Source organism: Pleurodeles waltl, chromosome 4_2 (assembly GCF_031143425.1).
Source record: "Pleurodeles waltl isolate 20211129_DDA chromosome 4_2, aPleWal1.hap1.20221129, whole genome shotgun sequence".
In the NCBI taxonomy this organism is placed as follows: domain Eukaryota; kingdom Metazoa; phylum Chordata; class Amphibia; order Caudata; family Salamandridae; genus Pleurodeles; species Pleurodeles waltl.
Window position 1 is genome coordinate 995,351,741 of NC_090443.1, and position 27,671 is coordinate 995,379,411.

General features: G+C 45.9%; 1 protein-coding gene across 3 annotated transcripts in view; it reads left to right on the forward strand.

Moving 5' to 3' along the window:
• The window catches only part of AKR1A1 (aldo-keto reductase family 1 member A1), a 206,332-nt gene that overhangs the window by 9,524 nt on the left and 169,137 nt on the right, over positions 1–27,671 (forward strand). The gene's annotated exons all lie outside the window — the stretch shown is intronic.

Genomic DNA, 27,671 nt, shown 5'->3' on the forward strand with positions numbered 1-27,671 from the left:
TTTTACCTCCATCAAGAGACTAATTGTCGAGCCACCCAAACTCCTTTGGCGTGTGACCTTGGAGCTCTACATTTAGGAGGCAAACTGATTCCCAGAGCAGGTATAGGGGTGAGAGGTCTCATATCTTAGTGCTCTAAATTTACAAGGTGATCAGCTCCCTGGAATGTCTAGGGGAAATTGGCTTGTACCTTAAGGCTCTTTATTCTTGAAGTAAACTGCTCACCCGAAAAATTATGTTTAGAGGTGTCTATACCACAGAGCTTCATGTGGTTGACCTCTCCCTAGATTAGGACTGGAGAAGGAGGATCTTATAGCTTGGAGCTGTACCTTTTGGAGGTGGCCTGCTTCCATGAGTGGGTATGGGTGAGAAGGATCACATACATTAGAGCTCTGCCTTTAGGAGATGGACTGCTCCCCAGAGTGGGTATGGTTGAGAATAGTCTTATATCTTTTGTCTCTACATTTATAAGAGGTGAACTGCTCACTAGACTGCCTGTGGGAGAAGGTGGTCTCATACATTGGGGCTCCATATTTAGTATGTGGACTGCTCTCCAGAGGAGATTTGGGGAAGAAGGGTCTGTCTCACACCTTGGGTTGCTCGGTATAGGCGGTGGACTAGTTGCATTCCCTTATAGTATTTGCATTGTGTGCAGGAGTATTTGGTTGTCTATTTGATACTCTTTGATTGGTTTGATCTTTGTTAGGGTTTATTATGGAGTATCCAGAGTTTAGGTTTTGCTATATTTATTTTAATTTTATTTATTTCCAGGTTTCACAGATAGTAGTTTTTGTGTAAACAAACTTTATTGGCATTTTCCTACTAAACCATTCAAAGTATGGCTTCTGCCATTATCCAACTAGTTCTGTGGATCAATTACAGGGAAACAATAATCAGGCTTGATCATTCCTCCACCGGGAGATACAGGTGGGTACAGCCTATAGATCTTATGCCATAGCCCAATTGGGTGTGTCTCCCAGTTGCCTATGCCAATAGTTTCACCTAGTAGTCTAAAACGTAAACTCTTCCATGCCTTTCTTTGTTTCTCTACAGAGGTTGACACGTTAATATTACGCCCATTTAATTAGTTCCCTCCTTCAGATTTCCACTGTAGGATTTACAGCTGACTTCCATTTAATTGAGATTTGTCTCAGATTGCATCAGTGCTAGCTCTATAAATTTGGATGTTATCTTGCGTTTGGCAAAGCTCAGGTACATGCTCAGCAGAAACACCAATGGATTCCTTGAGATAATGAGGGCCGTGACATAATTGACTAGTGCAATAACTTCCCTCCAATATGTGGTGAAGTTAAAGCAGCCCCGGACCATGTGGAGTTCTGCTCCGATAACCCTGCATCTAGGACATGTGGGTTGGGCATGCAGGAAAAATGTATTGATCTTTCCTGGCGTAAGGTATGGTCTGTGTATGAAGTAAAAATTAATTAGATTAAACCATGCATTCATAGATACCTTTGGTGTTCTTTCCAACATCTTTCCCCAGTCTCCGTCTAATGCGTATTCCCGCATCATTCGCCCACCTGTCCTTAAGTGCCGTAGGAAGAGCATAAATTTCAGTTCTGAGTGCCTGATAGAGAGCGGAGATAGCGCTACAGTCTCCTGTGGTGGTACAAATGATATGACAGCTCTGATGCAATTTAGGTTCTCCTGTCCCCCCTCGCCCATTTGCTCCTAATAGCTGCCACTATCGCCCCATAAAGCAAGAAGCGCCCCACTGGTAAATCAAAGTGGGCCCGTAACTCTTCAAAAGGTAGTAACTCTCCTGCTTTGTGTAATTCGCCACTTTCTACAGTGTCTCACTTGACCCATGCAACCAGCCTGCTCCAGGCATTCACTGGGGTAGGGTGCAAAGGCATTGTAGTGCTACATTCAGTCAGTAGGGGGTCCCATTTTGGTCTTTCGCAGACAGCAGGTCCAGCAATGTTTGGTAGCTGCCTGTAGTTCCTGTTCTTCCGCCACTTAGCGGTGGGGTTCCAACAACAATTGTACTAGCCACTTCAGTGGTGGGGTATCAGGGTTGCTCTGTGGTATCTCTGCTCTGTGAGCATGCACCCACCAAGTGCATCTGCGCCTCTAAGTTATAGTTCTCAAAATATGTCAACGGGCGCTGTAGTTTAGTTAGTGCAACTCTTATACGTTTCCACCATATTAAATCAATAAGCAATGAGTCTGGTTTTGGATAGGTAGTTTTGGTGACTATTACCGTAGCTGGCTAAAATAATATAGTAGATTGGGTAGTGCCACCATCTTGGCAACCTCCACTCTTCCATCTACTGAAAGCAGGAGAGTCTTAAAAAAGGTTGTTGCCGCTCTCAGTGAAGCTCTGGCCGCCAATATGTTGCCTTCTACAATATCAGGCACGGTACTGTATATGTGGACTCCCAGATATCTAAATGATGTGGGTTACCATATTATCCCCTGTGAATCGGGGGCACGTCTGGAGAAGGTTGAATCGAGAACAGACTTGTTCTCTGCCCGTTTTTCATAGGCATGATAAATTCCCAAATTTATCAAGCAATTATATTGTGTTTTTGGGGGGTCCAAGAGCAGCATATCATCCACTATAATGCAATGTGATGCATTATTCCACTTCTGGTTACCCCTGTGAAGTGAGTTCCCAACCGCGCCTTATATGTCAATAGTTCCACCTCTATTGTGAATATTAGTGGGGACAATGGACAACCCTGCCAAGTACCCCTTTCCACTGGATACCTTTCCACTGGATAGGTGTCAGATATCACGCCACCCATTTTAACGCTCGCCATGGGATTAGAACAAAGAAGCTGAGTCCACTTAATAAATACCGCTGTCAATCCCATTGGCTCCATCACTGTATAGAGTTAAGTCCATCCTAGGCTGTCAAAAGCTTTTTCGACATTGTCAGACATGACTAAGGCTTCTGTAGCAATGTTCGGGGCATCTAGCAGGATGGTTATCAGGCGCCCTGTGTTTATCACAGTGTTCCAGCCTGCTATAAAGTCTGTCATCTGAAAGTATGAGCTACTGCATATAGGGCAACAGCCTTTATGCCGTTACGTGATGGTGTCATGGTGCCCTCACCAGTGTTTAAGAATATCAGCACCACTCTCATTGACGCAGATATGGAGCGACTGTACTTCGCCCCTCTATAAACCTCCTCCCGCTGCGGAGCCAGGTGTCCAATGTAAGTAGCGTAGAACTCCACCGGGAGCCCATCGGTCCAGGGGCCTTCTCCTGGGCCACGCCCTTGTCCGTCACTTTGATCTCTTGTGTTGTTATATCACTATCCATTTCCTCTCTCTTCTCTCTTCTCCATTTCCTCTCTCTTCTCAGGAGTAAGCATTGGCCAGGGTAATATGTGTAGAAAGGCTTGTATGTTGGGCAGATTATCTCAGCAGTTTCCAGTATATAATTCAGTATAATAATGCAGAAAGACCTCATTTATATCTGTTTGCCTAAAGATTCAGATCCTATTTTTGTTTTCTAGTTCCAATATTTGAGAGCCCCTTTTATTGGGGTTAGCTAGCCATGTCAACAGCGTCCCAGATGTATCTCTGGCAGCACAAGCTCTCACCATATATTCCTTGTAATCAAGACAGCGGTGACACTCAACCTGCTCTGAGAGTTTATCCTTTACTTTCAGTAGTTTGTTTTGTAAGTCTGGTGTCCCAGGCCTGCCTCTCTCTTCTGCTCTTAGTATTGCTTCTTGGTCATTTATCGCGTCTGTCAGTGTTCAGCAGACCTCCACTGCATTCGCAATGCACCGTCCTTTGTTCACCATTTTAAAGGCTTCCCATTCCGACAGTGCAGTTGTGACAGTACCTGGAGTGTCTGTGAAGTAATTCTGGATCACCTCCCCTATGGTGAGATGAAAACCTGGTTCTCTAAATTCTCGACTCTCAACCTCCAACTAGGAATGTTGGTGCACATTTTTACCCAGGCCAGTGTTATAGCTATAGGGTTGTGATCCCATGTCCAAGTACTCAGAGTTAGTAATTGATGCATGTACTTACGGTGTGCATAGAAAAGTATCCAGTTGTACCTGGAGTTCATGCAGCACTGAGAAGAATGAGTAGTTGTAGGTTTGCGGGTGAGTTACTCTCTACATGTTCATGACTCCCCAGTGCATGTGCTAATCTCTAAATTTCTACCAGAGGATCCGCAACCCCATTAAAGGCCACCCCCATGACAGCGTAGATGTTAACTAATGCGATGTCTCCCAAGAAGCCACTGAGAATAACCTAGTAAACTGCTGTGAATGTTTTCTGCCGAAAACCCTTTGGCGCACCCATGTAAGTACTCCTCGAGCAAATGCTGAGTAATCTGTGTAGTATCTTTGGTCTGCCATCTCTTGTGGAGAGCCAGCCCTTCAGCAGCAGTCATATGTGTTTCTTAGAGCAGTGCTGTATGGACCCCCATTCTTTTTAATCAAGCCTGCCCTCTTAGTCATATTGTTCGGTCCTTGAACATCACAGGATATAATCTTATATTATGTATGCTCCCCTGCCATTGCAGTGTAGTGATAGTACCTCTCCCCTTAGTATCAGCAGATGGGCCATCTGATTGTGAGCCTCTCAGCCTGTACACAATTTTTCTCCAGCAGCTGGGCACCATAGCAAACTACAAAAAGAAAAAAAAAAAACAACTCCCCCATCCCAGGGCAGTAAGACAACATCCTTCTATCCAAACCACAAACAAGAAACATTGTAAACACCTTGTATATTTCGTTGTTTGAAGTCTCTCCTGTATCTCCATCCAGTATTTGATGTTTTAAAGCCCCTGTTGCCAGTCCCAGCTCTGTGAAAGCCTTTTTGTTGGTAGAGATTTTTTCACCCATCCTATGGTGATCATCGCGTAGTATGCCAGTGCCCACCACCATAGTTTCCATTTTGAGTTTTAGGGCTTCTCTGGTGTCCTTGATATCTATAAGGATAGAGTCTAACGTGAATGTAGGAGCATCCCTCGTGGCCTGGGTCGGACAGGCTGCATTGTCCTTCATGGGTCCAGTTGTGGAGGTAGTGGGCTGTTTATTTCCGCGTAAGCCTTTTTATATGGAGTGCCTGCCCATATGTTCCTGAATTTTTTGCGTGAAAGGAGGCAGTGTTCATCTATCAGGGAATGGTTGTGGCTTCTTCGTAATCAATCATGGCACGTGCCTCAGGGGGTGAGTAAGCTAATACCATGGGAGGAGGGGGGTCGTCAAGTGCCTCCTATCTCATTCTCAATTCAGTATATTCCTTTTCACCCAGGGAGGTCCTGGACTTGCCAGGTCAGACTAGCCACGGATGTTGCGCCACACCCCGGGGCAACTCCCTGGCCTTATATCAGTGCTCTGACCCGCCACATTGTCATGGCATAGGGCTCACCTCCTTGCAACGGCCCCCAGTCACTATCCATATGGCCCTGAAGCGTCCCATCAGGAAGGCTGTCTCTTATTCGGGCAGTTCCACCTGTGTGCCTCTTTGTCCTCTCCGCTCGATAGGCAGGTCTAGAGGGCCACCCAAGAGGGCAGCCCGTCCCCAGTGCGATTGTATATAGAGCTTTCTCTCTTCCAGAGATAGGCCACCATATTAGTTCTCCACAAAATCGGTCTCAAGATTCAAAAGTGCTTTTCTGCAACTTCTATGCAGCAGATTATAAGGGTGCAGTTTTCTCATGCCAACTTTGGGGCAGTGGTGGCAGGGTAGTCGACAGGAGTTGCTGCTTACTCCATTGGCATCAAGCCAAGCTGGCGTCACAGATCACAGTGGTTATGCAGGTGGTTGGGTCTATTATTTGCTTTACTGCTGACCAAGCCAAAATACACACACTGAAAAGAGTCAAAAGAATCTCTGGAATGTACCTCTTAATCTAAAGAAGACATTTATTAAATCACTCTGCAAGGCTCGTAAAGGAAGGCCAGTAGAACTGAAAGTGCATGTTTAAAATGTGCTCAACAATAAAATGAAAACATGTAGAAAGAATATTCAATCTATAAACTGCAAATATACATACATGCTAAGGTACCTATATTTATTTATATATATATATATATACATACATATATATATATATATTCATACACAATGCAAAGCAAATAATTAGAAAACATTTATCACCACAGGGCACAGCTGCTTCTTCATTTTTCTCTCAGTAGCTTCAAGCCATAGACTCCAAGATCGGCTGCGGAAGAAAAAGAGAGATCTACCCTCATATGATGTCAGGCATTTTGACATCTAAATCCTGACCGAAGTCTCTGAATTTCCCACTGTCAATCCTGGGTCTCTTATATACCTTAAACAAGCCAGAGGGAAGATTTCAAGACCCCCGCTCCCTCCTTGTTATTCAGAAATGCTGGCTACTTCAGGTTAGCTTTGAGAGGAACATGTTGGAATTGGCCAAGATCCCAAGGTGCCATCTCTCAAAAGAAAACCGTTCCCTGCCATACCATAAACATCATCCTAGTACATTCTTATCAGTCTAAGCCCTTGGCGAGAAAGAACACGCAGACATGCAGAATAAAAACGTGAGCAAAAAGCACTTTGTATAACGTGGGCCTGGAAAAAAATGTGCAGCTTTTAACGTTGCAGTGGCTAATGCTAAAATAAAGTCAACAGGCAAAATGAAGCTAGTGGTCACTAATGTGACTGTGTGCTGCTAGGCTTAGTGCAACGTGGAGTCAGTGGTCAAAATACAAATATCATTACAGCCTATTTAGAAGTTTTCTCCTTTTTCTCTCTTTCCCTCTTATGGAGATATCCGTGAAAAGACGCTGCATTGAAACGTATGTAGGAAAAATCTATTACTCATACATAGCAGAGCACTATATTGAGCCAAACCGAGCAGACGTAGAGGAATTGTGTTTGTAGATACCAAGGGAAATATATAATTGCGTCAGCTGGATAAGGAAGAGAAATATATGGTTGTAAGTCCTGTGATCTACAGAGTTAATGAGAGGTCTTGATAAAGGGGGACTGTTTTTATGATTACCTCCCATGTCACCTCCCATGTCACTATTGCTTGTTTTTAGTTATGTTGTTGGTGCCCTGAAGAAGGTTGCCGGTGCCTGCCAGGTTTTACTGAAACACTCGTCTGCACATGATTGGAAACACAATTGGAAAGATATTAATATAGTAGGATATTAAGATATGAAATTGAGTTTATGAAATTATTTCAATTTAGAAATGTGAAACTATGGTTACATTTGTTGAGAGCCTATAGATGTTTTTAGAGTGTAGTATGCATGAGGTGTGTGTAGTATGAATGGGGTCATGTTGTTTATGAAGGGAATGATTGTATGTGGGAGGAGTTGATTAATTGTGGTTTGGAAATTAAATTAATTGGGACAGATTATGTACATGTTAGGGTTCAAATGAGTATAATAGTAATATAATCTGTCAGTTGACTCTCAATGAAATATATTTATGATAAGAAGTTGGATCAACTGACTATGTAGCATACTTTGATTATCTTTTGGGGAGGCGGGTTTTGTCTTTTTTGTCTTTTTTGGAAGTTTTCTCCTTACTCAGCCTGTCTCATTTCTCTTTCCCACTCCTTTTATTTCTTTCTCACCTTACACCTTTCATCTGTTTTCCCCTCTCTTTCTTTTATTTCTCTATCAATTGCATACCATTTTTTAGTTTCTTGTGCTCTTAATTTTCCTGTTTTAATCTTTCCCTGTCTTTCTGTATCTTTCTCCCTTTCATTCTCTTCACCACCCTTCACAGATAAAACAACACCTAATTTTCCACTTGCTGCCCATTCCTCCTTGACAACATGGATCAAAGCCCCCAGCTGTGAGAGTGGGTCAGAGTAGAGCCACCATCTTTGCCTTAGTTGACAGGATTCCATACTTAAAGTCCAGGGCTTCCATTTGAAAACCCTATGTTTTATGGGAGTTGTAGTCTTGATTTTCTTCTGTGGAACAGTCATTTGTATTAGGAAAGTCCAGGACTGGAGCCATGATGTATAGCTGACATGAAGCAAGTGGGCAACCCTAAAATTGAGTGAATTTCATAATATTGGATGGAACTGTTACATATAGATAGAGTTCAGGATATTTCTGTATAGGAAGATGGCTCTTGATATAGTATACCAACATGAGGTATACTGTGCAGAGAATTGATGTTTCCTGTATTAGTAAATAAGGGCTTGCTTTAACAATCACAAGGTGCTCTTTTTGTGTTATTTTGGTCGAGCAGTTTTAGGCTTATCAGAGGGAAGTGCTGGGCACTTGTTACATATACAGAGTCAATAAATGAGACACACACTCAATAAGGAAATCTGAGACCACTTTATAAAGATTACATAGTATTTTATATATATTTTAGACACCAGATATTCAGGATCGTTTAAGTACTTTAGATGTTTTTAGATTTTTACAATTAAACAGTAGAAAATCACAGATTTGAGGCATGAGCCTCGAATGCGGTAAAGTTATCCTATGGAAAAAAACATACACTGGACAGGTATACTTGCAAATGGTTGTAGAAGATCTCCTTTGGGGGTTAAGGTATTCAGGGCCAAGGGTCCAAGAAACCTTTAGCAATTCGGATCAAGCTGCCCTGGACATTCCGGGTGCAGAGATGCTGGTTGGGTCAGTAGCCTCGAGCGCTTTGCTGTTGAGCTGTCACAGTTTAAAGGGACCTGTCAAACAATAGGGTCTGCAAGGGGGGACTTGGGGACAAGTCCAGTGGAACCTAACGGGGGCTCAACTAATGGGCAGAGGTGCTGGCTGGCGGGCCACTTTGAGATAGAGGCTCTCACAGTTCTCGACTGTACCTGCAGGAGAGGGGAAAGACAGGGCTTCACTCTTAGGCACCCGGGACCCTCTTCCTGGCAAGTGCTCCCTTTGTGGACCCAATAGTCAGCAAAACGGGGAACCGGGCATTCGCGGTTGGTGCCTGCTGGTGCACGGAAGTGGCTCATCCATTGCAAGGGAGATGCTGACTTGTTGGCAAAGTGCTGGCAGGCCTCCGAGGCTTTCGAGAGGTGCACAGCTGCAGGATGAGTTAGGCCTTTGCAATTGTCGTGACAGGAGCAGGTAGGCAGGGTTTGGTGCCACAGTCCACAGCTAGTCGACAGTTCTTGCGCTGGTCTGTTCTTCTTTGTCCTTCTACTTTTTGTAGTCAGATAAATCTAAGTTCCTGGTGTCAAGGGGACACCTAAATACTGAATTTAGGGGCATTAAGGGTAGTAAAGAGAAGTAGCCAATGAGCTATATACCCTTGGGGTCAGTACATCCCCTAATATGTGGTGAATGGGCAAAACTGTATTCCAAGAGTTCCTAATTATACCAAAAACAAAATGGTGCAACCCTTCCTTCGTGGAGCACATCAGGCAACCCACTTTAGGGGTGTGAATAGCCTGGTGGTCCAACACACCTATTTGCATAGCTAATTTCGTGTCTCTCCTGGTGCTAAATGGGCCTCAACACAGGGGGTGGCATCTCCCAGGGCTGGGGGGGAAGCTGGGGCCACATATCAAAGGCGGCAGTGGCTTTGATGTCCCTGGCCTTGGTATGTATATTCTCTAGCCATCCTGCTGGAGGAGGTTTGAACATCTTCCTCTGGAGCAGGCATTGTTCCTGGCCTCAGAGAGCATGGGCTCTCCCCTCCAGGGGATCAGAAATCTGTCTGTGGTGGAAGGCTGGTCATTACCAGCCAGCCATCACACTAGCGAACTAGTAGGTTTTCAGGGGACACCTCTAAGGTGCCCTCTGGGTGCATAGCACAATAAATCCAATACTGTCATCAGTACGAATTTATTGGGACAACGTGTTTGATACCGAACACCATTATTTTCTGTGCACCCATCATATAGCTGGGTAGCTCATGATGACTAATACTCAGTACATGTTCCTAAGATGGCTGCCCGGTCACTTGCAAAATATAGTAATAGAACTAGACATCACAGGGGCATATCTGCTCATGAAGATATGTCTTCCCATAAAATATAATGCACCCTGCTTTAGGGCTCTTAAGGCCTGCTGTTGGGGTGATTTACATATATGAGATGCAGTGGCATGGGCATTGCACACAGGGTGAGTACAGTGTTGTGTTTTCAAAATGGTTTGCTGTGTTTTCGAAATGGTTTGCAGCATTTCACACATTCTGCGATGGCAATCTGCATGTGTTTCAGTGTGGGTCTGTCAGGGTGGCATAATACATGCTGCAGCCCTAGGAACCCTCTTTGGTAGCCATGCCCTGGGTACCAGGGTTACCATTTACCATGCACTTCCAGGGGTGCTAAGGTCCTTGCCAATTGGGTTACAATTGAACATGTGGGTTGTTTATAGGGAAAAAACACTGGCACTGGAACCCGGTTAGCAGGCTTCAGTGCACAGAGTCGGAGTCAAAAACCAGCATCAAGTAGTACAAATGGGGGCAAAAAGTGAGGAGACATCTGAAAAAAAATCCAGCTTTCTACATTTAGAGATTAATGTCCAAGAGTATTAGGGCCTGATTATGGGGCAGGTGGAAAGAGTTCATGTGTGGAATCCCACTTCACCTGATCACATATGGCCTGTTTTCCCGCACTCAGTTTTGCTGTGAGAAGGAGCACTGGACCCAGGTTTGCAGATTGGAAATTCCAGGCTGTAAAATTGCACGAGGCTTCGGATGCAACACCAATCAAGCTTCGTTACACGGTCCTTGACAACTTTTTTGGGCAAGTGGGGAATATGTATGCTCTCCATGTCAGAACGTTTCTTCCCTTTCCCTCCTCCAAGCTAGTAGTAAATGTGCGCACACTCATAAAAGGGAATACTGTGTGGGATTCTGCACAGTAATTCCTTGTCCTTAGAACTATTCCCTATGTTGTAGGGCTTAACTTGTGCTCTGAGGAATTCCATATGGGAAAACTGCATGGAAGCAGTAATTTAGGCTGCTAGAAATTGCCACATGGAATTTTGCATGACTTCTAATCAGACCCTTGGCTGTGGGAATTGCAAGAGCGTGAAAAGTGTGGGCCACAGGCCCCCTCGACAAAGCCACATCAGTGGTGTCTGGGCCACTTCCTGGAGTGCCTGTGTCATTTCTGTGAGACAGAAGACGGCTCACGAATCTAGTTTCCTTCCTTAAAGCTATTCTCTGTTCCTATTTTTGTGCCCAAAATAATCAGACCTGTTCCTCAAATGCAGTGCTAAAGCATGAAGCAAGGCCGACCTCAGCTGAGTACGGACCCCTCTATAAATGGCAACACTTAAATAAGTGAAAGATTTTAATATTGATTTCTATATAAGGAGAGACAATTTCAGGCAGGAGACAGCCGACATAAAGCCATTGTTTGCTACAAAAGCTCATTCATTAACAGGTCCAAATAGACACCCACTACACGGACACTTTACAATACTGATACATACGATGTCTCATGTAGAGCTACCAGTACTTCAAACATTCAAAACAGAGTCTGTATACATCAAGAGTCCAAATTAGAGCTCTGTATACAGCAGAATTTGAAAGCAGTCTCATGCACTCATACGTAGAAAACCCAGCCTTTGTATACCAGGAGTTCAAAGCGGAGCTCGCTGTACACTAGGTCTTCAAACCAGAGACCTGTGTACAAGGGCAAGTTCAAAGTAGACCCCTGTACACCAGGGGCTCAATGGAAGCAGAGCGCCTGTACACCAGGAGTTCAAAGCAGAACAACTCTGTACCAGGAGGTAAGTTTAAGTATACCGCCTGTAGACCCAAAGCTCAAGGAAAGCAGAAATCGTGTGCAACAGAAGTTTAAAGCAGAGGGACTGTACACCAGGAGTTCAGTGAATGCAGAATGCCTGTGCACCAGGATTCAGTGGAAGCACAGCACTAGCACATAGGAAGTTCTATGGAAGCACAGCGCTTGCACAAGCAGAATTCAGTGGAGGCAGAGCACGTACATCAGGAGTTCAGTGAGGGTACAACACCGAAACACGAGGAGTACAGAGTAGTGCACCTCTATAGTAGACGTTCATTGGAAGCAGACCCCCCCCTATTCAACCAGAGCTCAGTGGAAGAGGTTTGCTGATACTTTAGGAGTCCAGCAGAAGTACAGCACCCATACAGTAGGTGTTTAGTAGGTGTTTAGTGGATGTATAGTGCCTGTATATGGCGAGTTCAGTGAAAGCACACCACCTGCACACAAAGAGGTTAGTGGAAGCACAGTGCCTGTATACCATGAGGGCAGTGGAAGTGGAATGCCTATATATAAGGAGTTCAGTGGATGCAATGCACCGGTACTCAAGGAGGTCAATGGAGGCCAAGCACGGGTACACGAGGAGTTCAGTGAAATCACAGCACCTGTACACATGGAGGTCATTGGAGGCAGAACACCTGTACACGAGGAGTTCAGTGGATGCACTGCACCTGTACACATGGAGTTCATTGGAGGTAGAGCATCTGTACACGAGAAGTTCAGTGGAGGCTCATCACCTTTATATGAGGAGTTCAGTGAAAGATCACCACCTGTACACAAGGAGGTTAGCAGAAGCACAGTGCCTGTACACTATGAGCTCAGTGTAAGTGGAATACATATTTTTAAGGCGTTCAATGGAAGCACTGCACCTGTACTCAAGGAGGTCACTAAAAACAGAGGGCCTGCACACACACATGTCTGTGGAACTAGAGCAGATGTACACAAGGAATGCAGTAGAAGAACAGCATCTTACACAAGAAATTCAGTGGAACCACAGCACCTTTACACATGGAGTTCAGTGGAGGTAGATCACCTGTACCCAAGGAGTTCAGTGGAGGCACAGCATCTGTACACATGGGGTTCAGTGAAGGCAGAGCTCCGGCACAGGAGTAGTTCAGTGGAAGCACAGCACCTGTACACAAGGAATTCATTGGAGGCAGAGCACCAGTAAACGAGGAGTTCAGTGGAGGCACAGCACGATTACACAAGGAGTTCAGTGGAGGCAGAGCACCTGTACATGAGGAGTTCAGTGGAAGCACAGCACCTGTACACAAGGAATTCAGTGGAGGCAGAGCACCAGTAAACGAGGAGTTCAGTGGAGGCTCATCACCTTTATACGAGGAGTTCAGTGAAAGCAGACCACCTGCACACAAAGAGGTTAGCGGAAGCACAGTGCCTGTACTCCATGAGGTCAGTGGAAGTGGAATACCTATATATAAGGAGTTCAATGGAAGCAATGCAACTGTACTCAAGGAGGTCAGTAAAAGCAAAGGGTCTGTACACACATGTCTGTGGAACTACAGCAGATGTACACAAGGAGTGACTCTAGAAGAACAGCATTTTACACAAGTATTTTAGAGGAAGCACAGCACCTTTACACATGGACTTCAATTGAAGCACAGCACCTACACACAAGGAGTTCAGTGGAGGCAGGGCAGCTGTACACAAGGAGTTCAGTGGAAGCACAGCACCTGTACACGTGGAGTTCATTGGAGGCAGAGCACCTTTACATGAGGTGTTCAGTGGAAGCACAACACCTTTACTTGAGGAGTTCAGTGGAGGCAGAGCTGCTGCACAGGAGTTCAGTGGAAGCACAGCACCTATACACAAGGAATTCAGTGGAGGCAGAGCACCAGTAAACAAGGAGTTCAGTGGAAGCACAGCACCATTACACGAGGAGTTCAGCTGAAGGACAGCACCTTTACATGAGGAGTTCAGTGGAGGCACGGCACCAGTACATGAATAGTTTAGTAGAGGTAGAGCACCTGTACACAAGGAGTTCAGTGGAAGCATAGCACCTCTACACGAGAAGTTCAGTGGAGGCACAGCACAAGTACATGAGCAGTTTGGTAGAGGTAGAGCACCTGTACATGAGGAGTTCAGTGGAAGCACAGTACCTGTACACCAGGAGTTCAGTAGAGGCAGAGCACCTGTACACAAGGAGTTTAGTAGAGGCAGAGCACCTGTACACAAGGAGTTCAGAGGAAGCAGAGCACCTGTACACAAGGAATTCAGTGGAGGCTGAGCACATGTACACGAGGAACTCAGCTGAGGCACAGCGCGTTTACACGAGGAGTTCAGTGGAGGCACAGCTCCAGTGCATGAGGAGTTTGGAAGAGGCAGAGCAACTGTACACGAGGAGTTCAGGGGAAGCACAGCACCTTTACACGAGTAGTTCAGCTGAAGCACATCACCTTTACATGAGGAGTTCAGCTGAAGCACAGCACCTTTACACGAGGATTGTAGTAGAAGCATAGCACCCTTACACGAGTTCAATGAAGTCAGAACACCTGTACTCGAGGAGTTCAGTTGAAGCACATCATCTTTACACAAGGAGTTCAGCTGAAGCACAGCACCTTTTCACGAGGATTGTAGTGGAAGCATAGCACCCTTCCACGAGTTCAATGAAGTCAGAACACCTGTACTCGAGGAGTTCAGTTGAAGCACAGCATCTTTACACAAGGAGTTCAGTGGAAGCACAGCACCTTTTCACAAGGAGTTCAGTGGAGGCAGTGCACCAGTACACGAGGAGTTCAGTGGAGGCACAGCACCAGTACATGAGGAGTTCAGTAGAGGCAAAGCATCTATCCACAAGGAGCTCAGTGGAAGCACAGCACCTGTATATGAGGAGTTCAGTAGAGGCAGAGCACCTGTATACAAAGAATTCAGTGAAGGTGGAGCACCTGTACATGAGAAGTTCAGTAGAAGCAGAGCACCTGTACACAAGGAAGTCACTGGAGGCAGAGCACCTCTACACGAGGAGTTCAGTGGAGGCACAACAAGAGTACACAAGGAGTTCGGTAGAGGCAGAGAACCTGTACACGAGGAGTGCAGTGGCAGCAGAGCACCTGTACACAAGGAATTTAGTGGAGGCAGAGCACCTGTACACAAGGAGTTCAGTGGAGGCAGATCACCTGTACACCAGGAGTTCAGTGGAACCACAGCACCTCTACACGAGGAGTTCAGTGGAGGCAGATCACCTGTACACCAGGAGTTGATTACTTGGTCATCATTTGTGTGTATTAAGGCACTTAGTTCAGTATTAATATCAATTCAATTGATTCAGCAACATATCTTCTCATTAGTTAACTCAAACTTAAAGAAATTTGCATTTGACCTATAGTTCTCGTCTGTATTTAAATGTGTAAGTTGGGTGAATAAGATTGCACCAGTGGGTCTTCTATTAGTTTTTGGGACTTTTGAGGTAATTCAATGAGATTTATTTTATCAGGGTTGAGAGACTGAAATCAATCCAGAAATGGCCTCGGCATTCATGGGCTTTCCACCTTATTACATTCCAAAGTGTTCGTGCACACTGTGTTCCTTGATCTGAAAATGTCAAGTACGGCTAAATGTGTGTATTGCTATCCTAGCACAAACCTATCTGCGTGAGGTGACAAAGAGGATTTATGTGCAATTTTGCTGCTATTTAGTGTTTTTGTCTTCAACACTTTCTGCCATTATGTATTCTACTTTTACATTTTGTAAGTCCTACACTGTGTTCTTTTGTATCTGGGGAGTTCTAATTCTGGTTTCTAAATCATTAGTGGCTTGTTCCTGGTACTGGCGGCCATCTTTCATACAAATGGTCTGCGGTCTAGTGTTCTCAACCACTCAAGCCATGTGTTTAGCTGTAGTGGGCTACATACACTCCCCTCTCATGCATCTGTGTGGGTGGCGGCTAAAGACACACCCTTATGTGCCTTGCGCGACCCAGACGCAACTAAGAGTGGAGGTGCTAGTCTTTCTTCATAAGCCTGGATATACATGCTTGACTTACCCCCCACCCATGCTGCAATCACTTTAGGTATGCTTCACACCTCAATCCATGAGGCTCAAATGTTGCCTTCCTTATTCTGTTACTCACAAACTCTGTTAACAGCCACTTGACTTAATGTTAGGGTCTCTCAACAAAAATGCTGATGATACTGCTGATTGCATTGGAGACCACTAATTAGATGTATTTTTTTATAGCTGAAACTTGGACCAGAGACATGCCTAACATTTACTTAGCGGTCCCTCTGCTTTCAAGATTTCGCATGTGGATCACGCCTCTCGGTCTGGATTGGACTGGCCATTATTTACTGGGGCACTCTTGCAGTGACAACTCACTGTCTGAACAGGGATATCAATGCAGAAAGCTTGGCTTTCTCTATTTCTTCAAACACTTTTACTGATTTCACAGGCCTTCTTCTGTACCGTCCCTAGCAGCTCCGCCTCTGGATTCAGAACCCATTTTGCCAATTACATAGCACCTCTGGTTTTGAACCCTGCCAGGTTTTACACGCTTGGTGATTTTAATACCTGGTCACCCAGACACAGTTTGTGGATTAGAAGGCTGAACACACCCATCCTCCAGATGCCCTCGTTTGGGGTTTACTAGACAACCACTTAACTGAGCCTGCAGATGAGCCTAGGAGCCTGAGAGAGAGCCGTGTCACCTCACCGCCAGATCTCAATAGCACAAACCGAACAACCTCAAAACAACTAATTATACTCGGACAATGAAACACAGATTACGTACCTATTGCCTCTAAGCTTAGGTCCAGAGTAACATGCTACTCTGCAAAGTGCTTCATGGTCCCAACAGAGGTAGTAAGGGCTATATCAATACAATGTACAATTACACTGGGACTGAAACGACTAGTATCCAAACCTACTCATGCTGCAGGACAGGCCTTAGACCTGATATTTCCATCAAATGGTTTTCTTCTGATTTACTGATTCTCCTGGTTGGTTGGTCAGTCTCATCACTCCTTATTCTCTTTAAAACTTGACTTTGTTTGTTCCATTAATCCATAAAAGATTCTGACCCATGCTAAGTGTAACTGAGTGGAGTATGTGGTGATAATGTAAGTGCCTAATAAGAAGGAGCCTCCTAATCCTCCAAATAAAATGCTCAGACTAACAGCACTAGTTGTTTTATAGAGAAAGGTCAAATTAACAATGATAATCTGAACCAATGGATTTCAAGTGGACTAGATAAGGTTGTTCGTTGGTATACTCCAACTCTCTCAGAGGCTAAACGAGAGTGCCTGTATTTTAAAAGAAAGTGGAACATTAACTAGATCTCGAAGGCTAAAATATTGTACAAGTTGCCTGTCAAGATATATAAGGAGCAGGTTAGATAAGCTCTTTCACATCAGTCCCCTGCGTATTTGCAGTCTATTGGCAATGCCTCCAGGGAATTGTTTAAAAGTGTTGATAAATTTCCATCCCATTGTGCACCCAACAGCAGATTATTCCTTCTCATGCACTCTGTTATTTTCTTTATGGCTTCTTCAAACACAAAATCTTAACTATCTATCAGAGTTTTTCAACTCATCTTTCCTGAGAGTCAATGTTGAATCAAATAACTCCTGCCCTCACATCTTTTCAATGGTTTCTGTAAAACAGATAGTAAAAGTTTTTAACATCATGAAGCCTGATTCCCCAGGTGACCCATGCCCGTCCCATGTTTTTCATTTAGTAGGTCCTTGCCTCTTCACTATCTAAAATACTGAATTATTTCTTCACTTGCATTAGGCTCACTTCCTGCTGATTGTAAGAGAGCCTGTACTGGTCCTTTTTTGAAGAAACCATCTTTGAATCCCACCATAATTGTTGGCCTTTCTCTTTTGTACCCTTCTGTGCAAAGACATAGAAAGTGGTTCATAACACATTATGGTGGTCATTCCGACTGTGGCGGTCGGCGGTGAAGCGGCGGTAAGACCGCCAACAGGCTGGCGGTCTTTTTTCATGTATTCTGACCATGGCGGTTACCGCCATGGCCAGCCGCCGCTTCACCGTTACGACCGCCACGGCGGTAACGACCGCCGGGCTGGAGACCTGGGTCTCCAGCCCGGCGGTCGTCACATACCGCCGGCGGTATTCCAACCTGCCTGACCCCGGCTTACCGCCATGGATTTCATGCGGTTTGGGACCGCCATGAAATCCATGGCGGTAAGCACTATCAGTGCCATGGAATAACTTCCCTGGCACTGATAGGGGTCTCCCCCACCCACAACCCCCACCCCGACTCCCTCCCCTACCACCCCACCACCCCTGCCACCCCCAAAAGGTAGCAGGACCCCCATCCCCCCCGATCCCCAAAATATACACACAAATACACACATACACGCACGCATTCATGCACGTACTCATGCACATACACACACCCCCCGCATACATGCATGCACATACACCCCCCGCATTCATGCACGCACTCATGCACATACACACGCCCCCCGCATTCATGCACGCACTCACACGCCCCCTCAACATACACACACGCACACCCCCACGCACGCACACAGCTCACAACACCCCCCACCCTCCTTCCCTAGCGGACGATCACCTTACCTGTTCCGGTGATCCTCCGGGAGGGAACGGGACCCATGGGGGCAGCTCCGCCGACACCGCCACGCCAACAGGACACCGCCACAGCGAATCACAGGTCGTGATTCGCTGGGCGGTGTTCTGTTGGCGTGGCGATGGAGGTGGAGCTACCTCCACTTCCCCGCCTGCCGCCAGTATGGCTGTTGGTGGCTCTTCGTCCGGAAACGGGCGGAGCGCTGCCAACAGTCATAATGGCCCGTGCGGAAGACCACCAGTACTGGCGGTCTTCCGTACGGCGGTCCCTCGGCGGTCTATTGAAAAGACCGCCGAGGTCGGAATCACCCCCTATATTCCTAACCAAGCACAAGTAAGGTTTCGGGCCTCTCTTGGCCCTGATGTAGCGCTTCTTGTTATTTAAAATGAACTACAAATGAACTTGGCCTAAGACAGCGTTGCCTCCCTTATCCTCTTGGACCTCTTTGCAGCCTTTGGTAGCCTGTCAGGGGCACTTGTAAGAGGCCTGGTTTACAACTGAATTTGATAATTTTTAGCAAGAGTCACTGTCCCTCCTTTCAGATCTCCCGCTAACTTAGGCTCTGTACAGTTCTTCAGTGCTGAGGTATGAGTTATACATTATTTAATCTTTACTAGACCTTGTAACTAGATTAATTAAGGAGTTTCTACTGCCCTGCAGGTGTTAAGCAGATGACATACAAGTAATTCTCAGGCTGGATGGTGACAAAAGGTGAACAGCTAAAACGTTCATCTTGTATGAACACTGTGGTGAATGGATGGCTAGGAATGGTCTGCAGGTGAACTCAGACAAAACTGAGGTGTTGGCACTGAGTGGCCACCTGAGTATTTAGACTTCAGGTTGGTGGCCAGATTCCTTAGATATTTGTCTAGTGCCAGTGAAAAATGTAAAAAAATCTGTGGATGCTTTTTATGATCAGTTCTTTTTTAAACCTCAGGTGAACATGATCTCTTCATTTCGCTTTTATCATCTAAAGATTCTTCGCAAGATCCTTCTGTATTTACCAGACTATACTCGGACCAGAATTTTGCAGGCAATGACTGACTCTTGATTAGATTATGCCAGTGCCTTGTTGTAGGGATTGATGTCCTATACCATTCCGCAGCTGAGGTTGGCTTAGAATGCTGCAGCATGGCTTTTACCTACACTTCCCAGATTGGACAATATTTCCCGGCCTCTCTTTACACTTAATTGGCTTCCCATTCACAAACACACTCCTTTTAAGAGTTTGTGCAATTGGTTTAAACCCTTGCACAACTCCGGCTCACTCTTTACCTGCCAAGTGTCCTCCTCGTACATTCCCACAAGAACTTTAACAAGCATTTACAATGCAACGGGTCTCGCGTTTGCTCATGTTAGAGCTGATCGCGTTGTAAACTCCTAACCCGACTTTTCACCTATCGGGCAAAAGTGCATTTCTGTACACAACCCGAAAAAGTGAAATTAACTATGTAAAGCGCTCGACTTCTGCCAAGCGAGATCGCGCTCGTAAATTAGAGAAAAAGAAGTCCACGAGCCCGATGGAAAACAGCGAGCCTCGCATGTTTTCTGTACTTGGTCGCTGCGCTCGAGGAGGGCTAGCCACCGGAAAAGGCATGACGTATGCTTGCCTTCGACTAATGAAAGCAAGCAGATTTTATTAGGCAAGCCCACGAACCAATAAAAAACACTGACGTGAAGTTGACAGGGCTCCGAGCCCTTTTCTAAATACAAAAGCGTCTTGCTGCGATACGCATGCGCGAGCGCATGCAACGCAGGCTGGACCCTAAAAACTGGCTCTGTCTCCCTTCTTCAGATTTCAGAGATCCGGGGAATGCTCTAAATGTGTTCGTCCTCCGCCTTCATGGCACCGAAGGCCTGGAATTTTCTTCGCCTCAAACTGAGAAGTATTTCGGACGACCAGGCCGTTGGCAAATAATGAAAAAAAATGGTTGTTCAAACATTAAAGCACTTGTTACCCGGGTTGATTACAGGTTTCTCTCTAGCAGCAGGGCAAAAACTGTTATCTGCATGCTCCACACAACTAAAAAAAACTAAGTTAAATTAGTATCTGTGGAGCAACAAAGCACTATATTTGCAGATGTAACGATTCATATCTATACACAATATAGGGCTCTTCAGAGCAGTTGTAGGCTCAGCCTAGCAGATAAGGTCATGCAGGTTTCTTTACAAGGGCAGATGAGCCCTGGGAGAAGGTGGAGGAAATCTTACCATAAGACAAGGAAATCTGAATATAGGACAGCCATCAGAAACTATCATGCTGAAATTAAAGCTGCTCAAGCTTCCTACTATTCAGAAACAATTTAAAGCTCATCTAATTCTCCAAAATAGGTCTTTCAGATTTTTAAAGAGATTACTGAGACTGAATCAGCTAATGCCACTCCAGCAGCTTCAGGTGAGCATAGTAACAATTGGCATTCTTTTTCCAAAAGAAGGTAATGGATATATTTTTTTCTTTCCCCTACAACCCAAAACTAGAAGTCTTTTAATCCAGACAGCTCCCCTTACATCAACAGGACGTTAAGCTTCTGGCCTTCCCCATTCTCACTGTTGAAACCATGGCAGACCTCTTAAAAGTAGTAACATCTTGATCTCCCTTAGATCCTGCACCTCCCCATATTCGTTGCCAAGGTCAGAAAGAATTGGTCCCGTCCTAACGGACCTGCTAAATGTATCTCTCAGTAGTGGACAGTTTCCTTCCCAATGGAAGCATGCAGTAGTTAAACTGTTATTTAAAAAACCCAGTCTTGATCCCCTTTGTCTGAATAATTACAAGCTGATATCTCTGCTACTAGGAGCCTCTAAGCTCCTGGAAAAGCATGTTAATTAACATCTCTCTGCCTTCCTTGAAGTCTACGAGGTTCTCCACCTCACCAAAATGGGGTTTAGCCCACAGCACAGCACAGAAACAGCTTTGCTGGCAGTGGTGGAAGAACTGGGACGTCATCTGAATCAAGGAGGCTCAGCTGCCATTATTCTGTTAGATCTTAGTGCAGCCTTCGATACCTTAGACCATGGGTACTCACAAACTTTTTCTCGGGGGCCAAAATTGCAGTATGGTTTGTGGCCGAGGGCCGCACTGAAGTGACAGCGGGGGCGGGGCTTAGAGGGGGGGGGCTTAGAGGGGGCGAGGCTTAGAGGGGGAACAACCACCCCACCCCCTTTTTCAAAACATCTGCACACTACCCCAGTAACACACACAGCGCCATCTGCACACTGCGCCATCTGCTCCCACCCCTACCCCAGTAACACACACAGCGCCATCTGCTCTCACCCCTACCCCAGTAACACACACTGCGCCATCTGCACACAGCGCCATCTGCTCTCACCCCTACCCCAGTAACACACACTGCGCCATCTGCACACAGCGCCATCTGCTCTCACCCCTACCCCAGTAACACACACAGCGCCATCTGCTCCCACCCCTACCCCAGTAACACACACAGCGCCATCTGCTCCCACCCCTACCCCAGTAACACACACAGCGCCATCTGCTCCCACCCCTACCCCAGTAACACACACAGCGCCATCTGCACACTGCGCCATCTGCTCCCATCCCTACCCCAGTAACACACACAGCGCCATCTGCACACTGCGCCATCTGCTCCCACCCCTACCCCAGTAACACACACAGCGCCATCTGCACACACACAGCGCACACACACAGCGCAATCTGCTCTCACGCCTACCCCAGTAACACACACTACATTAAAAACAAATAAATAAATACCCAAAGAGCCTTACCTGACTCAAAGCACTGTAAAGATGCCACAAATGTGGAACAGCAGGCAGGCAGGCGGGCAGCAGACGTGGAGCCGGTGACAGGAAGCAGACGACAAAGTCCCGTAAAAGTTAGCTGCAAGCGCTGACTTTTATGGGGCTTTGGCTTCCAGGATCGTCAGGGTAACGCCATAAACAATGGCCGCCGTACGTAAACATAGAGGAGGGCCGCGGGAGCATGCGCAAGGAAGCCACTGTTGCGCATGCTCCCGCAGCCCTCTTCTATGTTTACATACTGCTGCCATTATGATATGGCGTTTGGTGTGCGTCTCGCGGGCCTCCAAGCTAGGTCCGTGGGGCCGCTGGCGGCCCGCGGGCCGTACTTTGAGTACCGTTGCCTTAGACCATGCTACCCTTATTGGAGAACATCATATGCAGGTATCAATGACTCACCTCCTTTTTCGAGAATCGTACCTTTCAGGTACTAGATTGGTCCTGCTTCTCTGAAAGTCTTCATCGGAGCTGTGGGGAACCTCAGGGGTCTTCTTTAAGTTCCACTCTTTTCAATTTTTGTATATACCCCGTGGCAGAAACTGTGTGTTACTAAGCGTTGCCACTGGTCTCTTATGCTGATGACACCCAGCTGGGCATGTCAATCTCCTCAGATCCAATCTCAAGTCACCTCCAATTAACTCCTTGCCTTTAGGAAGTGGCCAGGTGGATGGCCAACTGTAGATTAAAACTTAATGAAGACAAAACCGAGGTAATGTTACTAGGCAATAATTCTCGGAACGGGACTCCTACCCCCCCTACTGGACTGTTTGAGGAACCTCCCACTCCCCGAGAGTTTGATTAAAAAGTCTTGAGATATGGTTGGACTCCAGCCTCACTATAGACTATCGAGTAAAAACTCTTCTTCCTTTTCTAGCCAAAAGATTGATTATCCACGCCCTTGTCATTTTGCGCCTCGATTATGGTAATGCCTTATATCTTGGCTCATCTCGGTATGTAGTGAATAGGTTGCAGGTGGTTCAATTTGCGTCCGCCCACGTCCTCATAAACATTGCGAGACATCAGTCTTCCAAAAAGGCTTTGGCAGTACTTCACTGCCTTCGGGTGCAGCAACAAGTTCAATTCAAAGCCCTTTGCATCTTGCATAGGGCACTTCACAATAGGGGGTCCTTCTCAGTTAGGATCTTTGACTTCTCTTTACAGCCCTTGCAGGTCCCGTAGATCCTCTATAGCCTACATGTTGAACATTCATAAAATCCATAGGTCTCGGTGGGGAGGCCGCTCTATGTGGCACCAAAGCTATGGAATATTCTTCCATTAGAGCTTCGTCAACTTGACCATCAATTGTCCTTTTGCAATCTGGCTACTTAGGACTTAGTCCTTGGTGCGGCTGGCAAGCTGCGATGTCTGCTTAGCGCTGGGAGGCCTTCTGGTAGCCATGCGCTATATAAGAGTTTGTGAATTGAATTGAATGATACGTTCCTGGAGGAGCTGCAATTTCACCTCCATTCTCATGCCATAAATCTGAACTGAGGTAGGATGTTCTTTCAGAACATAGGTATGCAGTCTGAGAAAGCAGAATTGTTACCGCCATATAGGGAAGAATTTGGGCTGTAACTGCCTATGATATGACTTAACAGATCTTGAATGGGTAGTGTACCTTTAGTGACAAAACTGTAGCTCTGATAAGGTGGTAATGATGTAGATTTAATTACTTAGACCTTTAAGTAGACAGAATTCAGGACACTCGAGCCAGGTATGGGCAGGAGGTAATGAAAAGCAGGATGTTGACACTGCTGAGGTGGGATAGGACAGAAGTCTGTTCAGTGACCCTGATGCCGTTTTTTTAATCAGGTATGCATGGCGTAGCCAGTGGGATACAGTAGGAAGTAGGGGGTCTCTGAAATTAAGTAATTTACTAGAATATTGATAGTTCCATATTATGTAACATTGCTAGTCCAACTCCGTCAGACCATAAGAAGTAACACAATTCATGTGACTTTTGTACACTAAATCAACAACAAAGGTACACTGTTCCTGACTATAGGGTGAACAGTTAAAGTTTAGGAGCTAGAACCCTCACACACCCAAGAGGGTGTCATGCTTCATCATCGGGAAGCTCCTCGTCAGACCGGCTGGTGCAATGTCTGACGGGCTCCCCTTTCGGGGGCTCTTTGCCGGAGATCTTTTATGGTATGTGGTGGCTGCCGTTGAAGTTGTGGAGGTCAGACACTATAAATGGCAGGAGAGTGAAAAGAATTTAAGATTGATTAGAAACCCCTAAACTTATTCTGTTTAATATCTATCCAGAGGGGTTACGATCAAGATTAAAAACACTATTAAGTGGAGTCTGAGAATAATGCTCGACCACTTAAGAAAAGCCTGGAGTACTGGGAAATTGTCACCTGCCCCCTAGGGTCTGGTCAACATGTTTCGCGTAATATTGGTCGTGAAAGATCCTCTAACGCTTCATCAGGACCTACATCAAACTAGACTTCTCCTGGCTATATACAAAAAGAAAGAAACACTATCTAATTATGTGTATGGAAGGTACATAGCAGTCACTTACATTTATGTGAACTGTCTCGTCAGTAGTCTGAAACAAAAAAGGTCACCCCGCCCTCTTCGTGTAGGGGGCCCCTTAGGGAGTAGCACGGTCCAGCCTATAGCTTTTTGCTTTAGGCGTCTTCAATTTGAGACACCTACCCGTCGGCGTGCTCACCCTGGATTTTGTACACTAAAACCTTATAAAAGCTGCTGCATTTTGGAGATGAGCTAAAATAACAGATGATGCACGGAATGCTGAACAAATCAAACATTCACCCCAGTCACAGATCTGGGTTTAATCCATTGTATTTTTTGCTCACCACGTCACCCCAGTTTGGACTCAGCCACATGCAAATCAGTCCTGACCCTGCTCCCCATGGGAACAGTCCAGCCTGAACTGCAGGCCAGGTCCTCCCTGGACTGGTAACAAGCATCCTGGGACCAGTTTTGCGGTATCGTCCCCTCATCAGCCAGGCTAGCTTGAATCCAGTGTCACAGTGAGCACACAACTAATGTCTGGGCATACCCTTCAGGCGACAAAAGAAAAAAGAACAGATGATGGACAGAATGTTGAACAAAAGACAGATTCGCCCCAGTCACATATTTGGGTTTAATCCATTGTTTCTTTGCTCACTACACCACTTCAGTTTGGACCCAGCCATATGCAAATCAGTCTTGACCCTGCTCCGAAGTGCCAGGGCAGGTCCCCCGTGGCCCGGAAACAAGCATCCTGGGATTAGTTTTGTGGTATCACCACCCCATCAGCCATGCTAGCTTGAATCCAGTCCAGTGGCACAGTGAGCGCAGGACCCACATCGGAGCATACTCTTCCCACTTAGGGCGACAAAAGAAAAAGAACAGATGATGGACCGAATGCTGAACAAATCAAACATTCACCTACAGTCACAGATGTTGGCTAAATCCATCATTTTTTGTTCACCATGCCTCCCCAGATTGGATCCAGTCATATGCAAATCATTCTTGACCCCCCTTCCCAAGGGAACAGTCCAGCCCGAACTGCCAGTCCAGGTCCTCCCTGGCCCGGAAACAAGCATCCTGGGACGGATTTCGGGGTATCACTCCTCATCAACCAGGCTTGTTTGAATCCAGAGGCACAGTGGTCTGAAGAATTATCTACAGTATTGTAGTGGGTGCCCCTTTTGCCAAGATTTATATCCAATATGCCAGTATGTTGCAGTGGCTGACACTTTCAATATAAAATGTCTGGCAGTGGATAGCAAGTTAGTATAAGGCAGGTCGAAAGTGGGAGGTGTAAGGAAGGGTTATTGTGAAGAAGGTGGCATGTGCAGAGGAGTGCGAAGGCAGAGTGGCAAGAGGTATAAAGGAAGAGATAGTGGGAAGGTGGGATATGTATTTAAAGAGTGAGCAGAAAGCACTTAGAAGACAGTAGGATTAAAGGAAGAGTGAGCCGGTGAGAGTTTACTATTGAGTCATTGTGCGGTACTAGATCCCCTGTGCAGCCATGGGCACTTGGACACCACCCTAGGACCTTGGCGGCTGGCTGTGAACCATCAAAGTCTCAGTAGGAAAAACTCAATATGCACCCAGGTTCCCTCACAGTACTAGAACTTGCGAGTGGATTTCCTTAAGTACTGTGGTGAGTCACCATCCAGTTGGTTGGGATATGACACACTGGAGAGGGACTATGATTGGACACCAGGATGTGTCTCCACGAATGATTGGGTTGTGCTTTTGGATTCTACCTGGGAAGTCATTTGTTCGAGTGCGTGAAACAATGCGCATGATTTGATTATCACCTCATGAAGTTATGTAAGTCTGAGAATTCAGTCAGACATAGAAGAGACTGAGACAGTCCGTTCTCTAAAACTAAACGAACTGTGGAGTAGAGTTCTGCAGTGCTTAATTTGTAAAACAATAAGTGCCGAGCCCAAAGTTTTTCCCAGAAGCTCCTGGCCGGTTCTATCAAAAGTTGGGGTGCCGAGTTTCAAGGATGCGTAGTCTTGATTCCACCTCACGCCTCGTTAAGCCAGTAGGAGGCACTCTCTGTCTCTTTAGCACACCCCTAGGTTCATGTCCATCCCTGCTTTCTACCTTTGTCACTGTTTTTCCTTCTTTCTCTTCCACCTCATCTTCGGCTTTTGTGTTTTTGTCTCAGTTGCTGTGGATCAAAGTTTACTGAGGAAAAGTAAGTGCTGTACCCCAAAAATCAGTGCCGGTGGGTCCCAACTGCAACCACCAGCTCAAATTAAGCCCAGGAGTTCTGTCAGATCATGGAGAACTATCAGAGCCCGCTTACAAGCTGTGAGCTCTGTCAGGGGGTGCGTGATAGACATCTCTGAAGGATCAGCTCTGACTCTGAGAGAGAAATCTGGAGTCCTGAGGCCTGAAGGAAAGCAGGGGTAAGTGTCTTAACGACCTACGCTTGGGATGGATACCCCTGCAAGGCATCGAGTAGATTTTTTACGAGGGGCTCAGCAGACAGGGGGCTAAAAATGTACTAACAGGCACAATAAGGAAATTGTGGATTTATCTATTTGAATCACTACTTTCCATAAATTTATATTTTCGGGAATGAGTAAATGATGCGATTTCCCCCAGAAATACACGATTTTAGTTAAGTGCTGAAGCTGGGATTCGAACCCAGATCGTTGCTTCAAAGGCTGCCGCTTAGACATTAGACCACCATGTCCAAGATGAGTAGATAGTATTTCTTTTGACCTCGTGGAGGTTCCATTGTGATTTTCGGACGGTCCCCCGTTTTTTCCTAGCTAAGGCCACCGAGATCTAGGGTAGCAAGTGTAAAGGGCACCCAGAGTAGCTCCATGCGGGAGCTCCAGTGTAGGGAATATATCCAGCTTTCAGAGAAAGCCTGGTATCAGCTCCCTGGTGTGCCAGTAAGCACAGACACCCATTTCTGGCAGAGGATGGGCCTCGGTGTCCTTTGCCAAGGACTCTGATGCCACCCACTGATATATAACAGAGATAACGAATAGGCAATAAAGTAATTATATGCTACAAGCCCGTATTTTACCTTTCTTGGGATCCAGAGGCCCTATAGTGATGTGTTTCATGACGAGTAAAACGGAAGTATATTTGAGAGTTTCCTGTGTGATGACAATATTTTGTTTATTCCAAAGCCACTGTGGGAATATTATGACACCACAAGGACGTCCCATGAGTCCTTCCCAAGAG